At 35.3% G+C, this 10,935-nt stretch overlaps 1 protein-coding gene across 1 annotated transcript in view; it reads left to right on the top strand.

Annotated features, from left to right (window-relative positions):
* The first annotated feature begins 1,185 nt into the window (after nt 1-1,185).
* The window catches only part of SOX6 (SRY-box 6), a 458,732-nt gene continuing 448,982 nt past the window's right edge, over nt 1,186-10,935 (top strand). The window contains exon 1 of the mRNA XM_006093837.3: nt 1,186-1,257. The gene's annotated coding sequence lies outside the window, so the exon portion shown is untranslated. The remainder of the gene's footprint in view (nt 1,258-10,935) is intronic.

A 10,935-nucleotide genomic window follows, 5' to 3' on the forward strand; every position in this document is an offset into this window, starting at 1 on the left:
AATCCTGACTTGAAAATACAATAAATTATCTGGGTCACTTAGGCAAAAGCATGTTATAGGAGCTGGGGAAGGGCTGAGTTAGATATTTATTTTGTATCTCAACTTAATTCAGGTGCCAATACCCAATTTATTATGGCCATTTGTGCTATAAGTGCAACATTGGGAGCAGTGATTCCTACAAATGCTGTTGATCAAGATTCTTTTTTTTTTTTTCAGAATGAATTTTTAAAAAAATCTAGTTAGCTAAGTAGGTTAACTAACCTAGATGTTTACTGGCCATATTTTTTTTAAAAAAGCGTTTTGAATCAAACCAATCCCTAGAGTCTAGAAAAGTTTCTGACCTAAATTAGGAACCTAAGCTCCATTATTATTTTCAGTTGAACACTACTTATAGCATCCTCACATTTGGGAAAGAATACGGCCTTTGCAACAAAGTTTCTTTGTTTTCATGAAACTAAAAATGTGCTGTATTTAGACCAAACAATAAAAATAAACTACCAAACTACCTTCTAATGCATGGGGGTTCTGGAGAGAGGAAACCATAGATATTTAGAGGCATAAAGTGACTCATTGTGCTAGTTAAACTTTTTACAAGGCTAGCTCTGTGTGTTTGAGTTGCATCTGTTACCTCTTCGGCCAGAACTAAAGTGTGTGCAAGCAAAAGAATTTTGAATTGAATCGTGGCTCATACAGAATGCATTGTGTATAACCTAAGAGTCTAAATGGGTTCCACTCTTTATGTAGAACAAAAACGGCATCCTTTCATGTTTATTCTACCTATAAGGTATTCTTGTTGAACACATCCAAGATATTTTCTGTGAAGCTAATTCATTTTAACTTGCAGACATAAATGAAACATGTTTTTCAAATGTAACTTGTAAGCCTTTATTTCTTTTTATAAAAATATTTCCTTTTGTATTTACTTACACTTTTAAACACAAAGTTTATTACTAACATTATATAAAAAGCTATAATGGATGGAGATTTTGCATTCTTAGCAATAGAATAATGAAATAATTGTTTCTTTTGTTATTGTCATCTTAGAAAAAGTTGTAAGAGTAGATGGGAACAAATGCCTGACTTAAAAATAGTGTGATTTGTAGTCAAATGTATACTTTTTTAAATAAAGCATAAAAAGGCAACTTACCTAATTTTTTAAATTTCATTTTCTCTCTAAATTTTCAGGTCACTTTCATGAATTCAAAGGCAATTTACCAGTGATTTTGGGTGCTGGGGCTGATTTTTTTTGGCGTAATTGTAAGTATTGGTTTATTTATTACTCTTCTCATTGTGTCATGGAAGTAATAGTTTGTAAACAAGTTCTTAAGTCCTCTAGCATGTGAATTTTTATTAGTTTTTTAAGTGTTAATAATTTTTTTGTGTTTTCTTAAGAGGAGTATAGAAAAAAATATTAGGGCCCATTACAATACGCTGAAAGAATAGATACCTTACTTTTTGAGATGAGGCTCAACTGTAGGAATGATTTACCTTACAGGGGCTTGTCTAGATACACATGGATAGTTTACCCTGGTAAATTCTTAGTCTTCTGATTGTCTGGACTTGAAAAGTGCTGTGTGCTTGTGCTCACAGAAAAGAGGTGAGATGATACAGAGTTCAAAGAGCTGCCAGTATAGGAGATCATGTACTAAGGAACCAAAGACTTATTTAGTGAATGTATAATATATATCAAATTGGGGGCCTTCCTTGCTTTCTTCACCATCTCTCAAAACAATATTATATTTTAATGGTATTTTGGAGAACAAAGATACTTTTTCTCAGGAAAGAAGGTAAATTTCAAGAAAAAATTTGAATGAACCTGAATGATCAATTAAAGTACTTTAAATTGATATATACTTATTAATATAGAAGTACTTTAGAATACGTGGCAGGTATTAAAGATGTCTGTTAAAAAACAGACTATTTGAGTAGAATCTAAAATACATTTATATGTGTACTATGTTGTAACCCACGGGCATCTCAAGGGCTGCTTTACATTTGATAACAACAAAGACATAGAAACTTTTCCTCCGTTAGTGTTCTCTGGTCAAGAACTTTAGAGAATATACTTCTAGGAAAGTATTTTTTAAAAAAGTAACAGTATCAATTAGAGTTTAAGTTATTCAGTATTTAAGCAGAAAGCAGCAAACATTTATTTAAAACCATCCTGACGGCTGGAGATTAGAAATGGAGGTGGAGTAAGTGGATGATGCAAGGACATGCTCCCAGGACCAAACTGGAATTACAACTAAAATAAAAACAGCTTTACCTTTCTCTTAGTAGTACCATTGATTGGAGCTAGCATTTAGAATGAACCTCAGAAAGAAGACACAAATGTTTAATATAGTTTAATACATTTTGTGTGTTCTTCATGTTTTAAGAATAATATGTTATTTTTATGAAACTATCAATTCACATTTTATTTTGAAACTAGTCTTATGTAAAACACAAAATATTAAACTACGTGGTTCATTTGCATTACATATAAGCTTTTAATTTGTGCAAGGTATCATAGTGAGGATTAGGAGGCAAAGAAGACGGGGAAAGAAATGTAAACTATTTTCAAGGGGTTCTGGAGAAAAAGGATGATTCCAAGGGGCTGAGCTGATCTTACTAGAAATCTGAATAAAAGGAAATAATTTCGAGTTTTTCTAATCTTATCTTAGTTGCTTTGTCTTTTCTTTTACCTCCTTTCTCTCTTCTGTCATATTATTCAATCATTTCCTTTTGTAAGTTTTTAAGATGATTAAAATTTAAAAATGGCAAATACAAGATAATTTACTGGCATTTCAACTAAGATCGCCTTTATTGAAATATTCTCTACAGTTGTCATCACCTGAAGGCTCTCTGTTTCCTAAATTCTTTACTCCCCCCTCTCCCATCATACACCGACTAACTCTGAATGGAGGTGATCCAAATAGTTGAGATTTTTCTTGTGATTTAACAAAGAGATGCTAAAAATAGAAGATGGGTCTCTGTGGGTATAGTTTTCATATGGTTATTTCTGGAGTTCAACTTCAGATTTTGTCTTGATTACTTAGACAAAAGTAATGCTAATCATACAGGCCTTAAAGTAATTGTTTTCCAGTCTTGAGAATTTCCATATGCTAGATTAGGGCCTGGGCTTTGTTGTTCCTTTGGTCAGTGGTCTCAGGCTTTGTTAGGGCCCTCTTCTGACTGTGGAACCTTCTCATTAAAGAAATGTAGCAAGATACTATGACTAAGATAAGTCAGATAAAATTAACATGGGAATGCTTGAGTTCCCATTTCTTTCAATTATTGTGGAAACTGTCTACCACTTCCACTGAATGATGAGATAGCTAAAACAATAAAAATATTTATCTATTTTTGGCTTAAGAAAAAGCAAATGGGATCAATGACAATGGCTTCTTTTAGGAACTTTAATTTCCATGTCCTGGAACTGCTTATTTGCTACATGATCTAAGGCAGAAAGTTATACCTCATGGCCATGAGAAGGTTTCTTAGTAATGTGTGCAGAAGCCGGTCTGTGAGATAAGGAAGGTGGGATATTGTTTTGCACATCCATAATGAATGTGCCACACCAAGGGTGTGTGAGAACCGATTGGAATCTTACCTACTCACATCTACTACCTAGGTCAGAAGAGGAAAACACTGTGAACAAAAGTGGTTATCTTTTCAGAAGCTGAAAGCATCTTATTATAGGTTTTTATCCCCCTCTTTAAAAACTAAAACTACCCTTTTCTTTTCCCAAAGTAGGCATTGTGTAATAGGACCTTGTTTTCCATGTTAATGTCCCACATTTAGTTTTTTATGTCTAATTAAAAAATACTTATGGAATTCTGACCATTTAATTTACCAGAGCAATAAATGATTGATTAAAAACAAAACAAAACAAAACAGAAATAGATAATTATATAACCTGCTTTTTCAGGTTACCCAACCCTTTTTAGTAATTTGAAAATGAATTCCCTTTTATAAAATGCTATCTCTGTTCATGGTCTCTACTAGCAACCTTTTCCCTGAAAAAGGAACAAAAAATATTTTATTGTCTGGTACAAAAAGTGATTATCGCTTAGCCCATGCTTCAGGAAATAATAACAATATCTTGATTTGGTATGACACTTGTTTTTGCAGATATTAAATTGGCTTAATTTTGTAAAAACTCTGCGAGGTGAGTAGGAATTATTTTCATTTTTGCAGGACTTAACCTTTTAGTGCTTTTAGTGCTATATCAGGTTGTCCTTTCTCAGAGAGTATTTTAACTCTTTCTTTTGTTGTTTTTGATCACTATCTCAGTCTCCATTTGATTGCTATAGAAGTATTTTCGGAAAGTTGAGGTGGAATAAGGAAGTCAAGGAGGAGATTGTAGAGAGCTTTCTGCCACTTCACTTTCCTCTGTTTCTGGATCATTTGCTCCTCCCTGACATTGGCCTAACCCCCTATTCCAAAACTGTCACAGGTTGTGCTTCAGCTGAAATTTTTGAAGTGCATGAATTTTTAGGAAATTAGCAACAACAACAAAAAAATCACGAATTCATCTTTATTGTGGTATTTTTAAATGGACAGAAATCTATTTCAAACTGAGCATAGCCCAGTCCAAAGCTCCCTCAGTGAAAACATCTGTGATTTTAAGGACAAGTAGGTCTAAGTGCATTATCTTTAAAAAATATTATTCCAGGCTAATCTTGACATAGAGCAGGTAAATAAAAAAGATGAGCTGTGAAAATCCACAAATAGGGCTTGAATGCCATTTTCCATGACAACGGGCGCTGCCCCATGAAAGCATTAATGCTGGGAATGTAAGGAATTTAAAATTGTGCCTTCTCAGTTTTACAGTTGTGTGCTCATGTTAATTAGAGATATACTGACATTTGAAGTATCTACATTGATACACACAGCTACCATACATTTGTGAACTGTGGCTAGAAATCTACTTTAATTGAAAGCAGTTTGCTAATCTGAATGTGTATATCCATTATATTTTAAGCTTTTTAAAGTTTTATATTCTAGTGCCTTAGACACTTGTTCTTTCTGCTTGCTTCATTTTCTGCTTCTAATTTATACCTGAAAGTGTAGCCTGGCCTATTTTTAATCTCTTAGTCGTGTTTTGGAGCAATATGGATGGAATTTTGAGAAAAAAAATTTTTAATAGCATTCTTTATTTGCTGTAGTTTGAATCTTTCTTCCCTCTCTGACTTTCTAAATTGTTGGTTTTCCTTGCAAACCTTTAAGATGGCCTGCCACGGAAATAAGGTAGGATTTAGGTTTATGGAATTTGCTTCACTGACTATATTTAAGCACTAAAAAGCTACTGTTCACTATGGTTTTAGCTGGAAAAGCCCGTATTAGAGACCTTGATGAGATGAACAGTGAAGAGGCATTCTGGTTTTTCTAGTATAACTGAGGTTCATCCTTTTCTCTTGATGTCAAGCTGTGTATCTTAATTTTTGATTTGCAGATATATCCACAATAGCTTGATGACTTCTTGAGGTCATCTTTAACCCTAGAGGTCTTGCTTTGTCTGTCTTATACTTAAAGGAAGATTTGACATCTCTTTTTTTGAAGGCCTGTATTTCTTAAGAATTTGCCTGTCAGGATTTAACCTAATTATTTTCTACTTGTTGTCTAATGAAACTCCCATACTTACTTTTTGGACCAATCCCTGAATATTATGCAAGACCAATTAGAATGAAGCTTCCTTTTTGTTGCCCCAGAACACACTGCTTTAAAAAGTTTGTAATACTCTGTACTTGTTTCATTAAGCCATTTTATTGGCACCATTAAACCACTGAAACCTGGGACCATTAAAACGTAGTACTATTATTATTATTAAGGCTTATTTTTACCCTTTATTACTTTTTTTTTCCACTGTACTAAGTTCTTCTGTTTTTATTCTTGCATGTTGCTTACTACATATTGTGCCACCACAGCAAATTTTTGTAATTTTAAGTTAATTGCTCAATTATCAGTGATAGTCATGAAGTACTTGAAACATGCACAGTGGAAGACTTAAAAATTTCAAAATAAGTTGATGTGTCATAATCTTAAATGTGAAACATGCCAATATCTGCAGGCATAAAAATACACTGCCCGAGCTAGGCATTTCAGGGAAGGCAAAAACCGACTCTTAAAATCAGGGCATTTGTCTGGCACTGAAGTGTGTCATCTTCGCTAATTTCAAACAACATGTCTAAATTTGATCTTGGTTTACTTTAAAAACTCCAAAAACTTGGTCATGGCTATAAAAAAAAAGGAAGTAAAACTATTGATTCTATTTGAATGTTTTACTGGAACCTCACAATCATAATACTCACTGTAAAGTGGAATTCAGTGTGAGGTGGATCTGTGCTGGATGACCTCTAGATAATGTTTCTTTACTCATGAGGCAATCTTCTAATCAGAGGACAGTGTTGCTGTGAAGTTAGTATGTTGTTGATTTATTTATATAGAAAAAAACCCATGAGAACAATGACACTTGGGGACTTATTTTGAATCCTACACAGTAATATTCTCAGATGCCTTTAAGATAACTTACACATTATGGCAAAATAATTATTGTAACTCTTTTGGCAACTAGGCAAATTATCATTACATTTTGCATTAGTATTCAGTTTAGGGTCTTCTCTAAACTAATATAGTGCCAATGGCTCTTTTTTAGATGCTATTATGGTTCTTTTACATTTTTATAGTATTGTAGTAAAGCTGAATTTACTGGCTACATTTTGAAGGTGGAGTAGAGCAATACGAGAGTCAACATTAAAGTGATTCAGTGCCCTTTGGAGAAAAATTCTTCTTAACTCAAGATTGAAAACAATGTGGGGCTTGGGGGCAGTTTGCTAAGAGCAGCTAATAAACCTGAATATTCCCCCAAAAGCTGCTCTCTCAACCTGTTTTAACCAAGAAGATAGGCTTAATCATCGTCCAGTATTCTTACATAACTTTCATTAATATTTAAAGGTATTAAATGTATGCAGAGAAGGGGAAATAAACCATAATTTGAGCTGGGAGGTGGTCTCAAATATGAGGAAATGAGGGAGTGTCTCTGAATGCAATGATTATGCATAGCTAGCTATTATTTTATAATGTAATCTATAAGATGTGAAATATAATTCTATAAAAAATAGTCTGTCTATAATTCTGTAAAAAACAAGCCATTGATTTACTCAAGCATTTAGATAGAAATATTTTAGCAGTGATTCAGTTTGTAAAGATTGTTTGAGTATGCAACAAATTCTGGTTCATTTTGTTGTATGCTTGTCTCTACACATGACTCTTAGCATATAATTTTATTTGAAATACATATTTCATGTTATCTTATAGTATGGCTATAAATGTTCACATTTCACCAAATTGTTGCCAGCTACAAACATCAAAATGTGAGTTAAATATTGCCAGTAAAGATAAAAACATTTTCTATGTTCTCTCCCTGCGTCTTTCTCCCTTTCTCTCCACTTCTCTTGTCTATATCCTCCCTTCCTTTTCCTCTCTCTCTGTCTCTCTATCTGTCTCTGTCTCTGATTCAAAGTCTATTGTCTTATTTCAGAACATATTCCTTCCCACTCTAGAACACCAGCAGAGTCTCACTTCATTTGGAATACTCTTGATTATAAACTTAACTGATAAAATTTCCATAGGTTCAGCTGTGTCAGAGCACCTCAGGTCTGTTGACATCTTAGTCTGAGAACTGTTACATCTTACTCTGAGACTGAATGCCATGAAAAAAGGCCTATCCTGTCTTTTTATCACCCTGTTGGAATATTGCAACCATTTTATGCCAATAGTTCTCTTCTGAAATACAGATTTCACATCCTAGGTTTTTGGGTTTCTGTTCTTCCTACATTTCTCTCTTTCCTTCTCTGAGATTATATTTTCATTTGGGTCCTTGTGCTGCTGAATGGAATTTCAGTTAATGGGCAGAGTGATTGTTGCTTGCCCTGATGAGTTTTTTTCCTGGAGGAGACGTGTGTCAATCATATTTAGAGAGAGCCTGTGGGAGGAGCAGGGTTCAAAACAAGGAGCTCTTATCCTGGCAGGTGCCAGGGACTGGGACTTGTTTTGCTCAGTAAGCAGTGAGCTACTACCCCTTACCTCATTTTTTGCTGCTTTAATTTTTCCTTGTTATTAATAAATATTATTGTCAAGAAGTTTTTTGTTTTAATATTTGTTTTTGCATAACACCAGGGACCATTTTAATTTCCTTTTATTCCTGGTGCCATCTTTTAAAAAAAAAGCCTTATTATGTCTTTCCATTCTATTTCCCAGGAAGAGGGGCAATGTGAGCATGTTGAGAGTAAATGCAAGGCTTGCCTAATCTCAGTGAGGAGAGATCTGACTCAATAGCATCTTCAGGCTGGGTGGTGTAATCAGTGGTCAATCTAACTTCTAATTCCCCCCCTGAAAGCTATTTAAAGATGAGATTATCTGTTTTCCCAGTTATGACAAATCCTTTTTTTGGGGTAGCAAATACTTTCTTCCCAGGGGAGTGCTTAGTAAGTGTTGGAAATTAATTCAACTCTACAGATATATGCTGAGTACTGACTATATTCAACGCAGAGCATTAGATGTTGCATTGGAAACAAATGCACAAGTACAAAGTTCTGCTATCAAGAACCTTAGAATCTAGACATAATTATTAAACCTTATTCCTTTTTGTGTCCCTAGCGTCTAACTCAGTGCAGGACTCAAAGGAGGGATTAATACATATTAATTAAGTTGTATTGATTATTGCAGAGGAAATAAGCAGAGGAGAGATATAATCTCCATGTAGGATATGTTAAGTGCCTTCATAAAGTCAAAATAGCACTGGGGGTTCAAAAGAATGAAAGATATGTCCCTTTAAGAAGAAGGAACTAAGGAGACAGGCTTTTTGATGTTCTTTGAAAGTTGAGTAGAATTTTGCCAATGGTATGGATGAAGAGATAACGAGAGAGGAGCATCATGGTAGTGAGGGGAATAGCAGGCACAGGGGTATGGAACAGACAAATGGAAGCAGGGAATTATGGGATAGATAACATTGAGAAATCCAGTTTGACTTAGGTATAGGGCAGCCGTGGGCAAACTACGGCCCGCAGGCCGGATTCGGCCCGTTTGAAATGAATAAAACTAAAAAAAAAAAAAAAAAAAAGACCGTACCCTTTTATGTAATGATGTTTACTTTGAATTTATATTAGTTCACACAAACACTCCATCCATGCTTTTGTTCCGGCCCTCCGGTCCAGTTTAAGAACCCATTGTGGCCCTCGAGTCAAAAAATTTGCCCACCCCTGGTATAGGGTATGTATAAACTAGAATATTTAGTGGTCATATCATTATGTCCTGTAAGGCTACATTAAGGGGCCAATCACAATCAAATAGTCCAGTGGTAAGGCAAGAGATTTGCTTTTAAAAAATTAGTTCAGCCAGCAGAGTTGATTAGTGGGGGAAAAGAAAATATTTGAATTAGAGAAACAGCTTGTGAGGGCTATTGCAATAGTTCAGGCAGGAGATAAATGTTTAAATGAAGGTTGTATTTTGGGAACCGAAAGTTAGGAACAGAAAGAAGAGACTTTGCCAATGTAGGATCAATATGACTATATGTGGTGGGGTGCATGAGGGAAAGAAAGGAGTTAAAATGACTCCTTTGCTTTTCCTTGTTCCTGTTGTTCATCATAACACTGAGTTTTAGAAAAGGCAGAAGAAAATGATCATGCTAGTTCTTTCTTGTCAATATTTAAATCCCTTGCATCTCATTGGTTAGATACCCACTGAAAATTAAAGATAGTTTTTCTTCTCCTGGAGGACTTTGAGGAAGATGTGTTTTTAGAGCAGAGTTGGGGAACATCCATCCTGTGGGCTGTATAAGGCCCATGAAATCACATAAGGCCAAGTCAAGGCAGTAGGGGTGAATTAATTAAATGTTTGACCAAATATAGCACGCTAATTTTTTTAAAAAAATCTTTATTGTTGAAATTATTACAGATGTCCCTCTTTTTTCCCCTGTAGCTCCCCTCCACCCGGTTCCCACCCCGCCCCAGGCCCTTGCCACCCTATTGTCTGTGTCCATAGGTAATGCATACATGCATATAAGATCTTTGTCTAATCTCTTCCCGCACCCCCCTCACACCCCCTTCTCTCTGAGAATTGTCAGTCTGTTCCATTTCCATGCCTCTGATTCTATTCCATTCACCAGTTTATTCTGTTCATCAGATTTTTTATTCTTTTAATTTTTAGATTCAATTATTGATAGATAAGTATTTGTTGCCACTTTGTTGTTCATATTTTGTATCTTTACCTTTTTCTTCTTCTTCCTCTTCTTAAAGAATACCCTTCATCATTTCATACAATACTGGTTTGGTGGTGATGAACTCCTTTAGCTTTTTCTTGTCTGTGAAGCTCTTTATCTGACCTTCAATTCTAAATGATAGCTTTGCTGGGTAGAGTAATCTTGGTTGTAGGTCCTTGCTATTCATCACTTTGAATATTTATTTATTTTTATTATTTATTTATTGTCTAAAGCTTTACATATGTCTCCTTTCCCCCCTCCCCGTCCCCCCTCCCCCCCGCCAGCCATTCCCACCCTGGGCAAGCCCCCACCGCCCCAGTGTCTGTGTCCATTGGTTATGCTAATATGCATGCATACAAGTCCTTTGGTTGCTCTCTAACCTCCCCCCCCGCCCGCCCCCACTCCCCTGCCATTTGTCTCTGGATCTATTCTTGTTCATCAAATTATGTTGATCATTATATCCCACATATGAGTGAGAACCTGTGAAATTTATCCTTTCTCTGACGGGCTTAATTTTGCTTAACATAAAGGCTCTCCCAGGTCCATCCCTGCCTGGTGGGAAAAAGAAAAGTCCTTTCCTTTTTTATAGCGGCGTAGGATTCCATTTGGGAGATGTGCCCACAAGATTTTTAAACCACTCATCCGCGAAGGGCCACTAAGGTTGTTTCAAAATCTTAACAATTTGTAAATTGGTG

This window comes from Myotis lucifugus, unplaced genomic scaffold, assembly GCF_000147115.1.
Source record: "Myotis lucifugus unplaced genomic scaffold, Myoluc2.0 scaffold_124, whole genome shotgun sequence".
NCBI lineage: Eukaryota > Metazoa > Chordata > Mammalia > Chiroptera > Vespertilionidae > Myotis > Myotis lucifugus.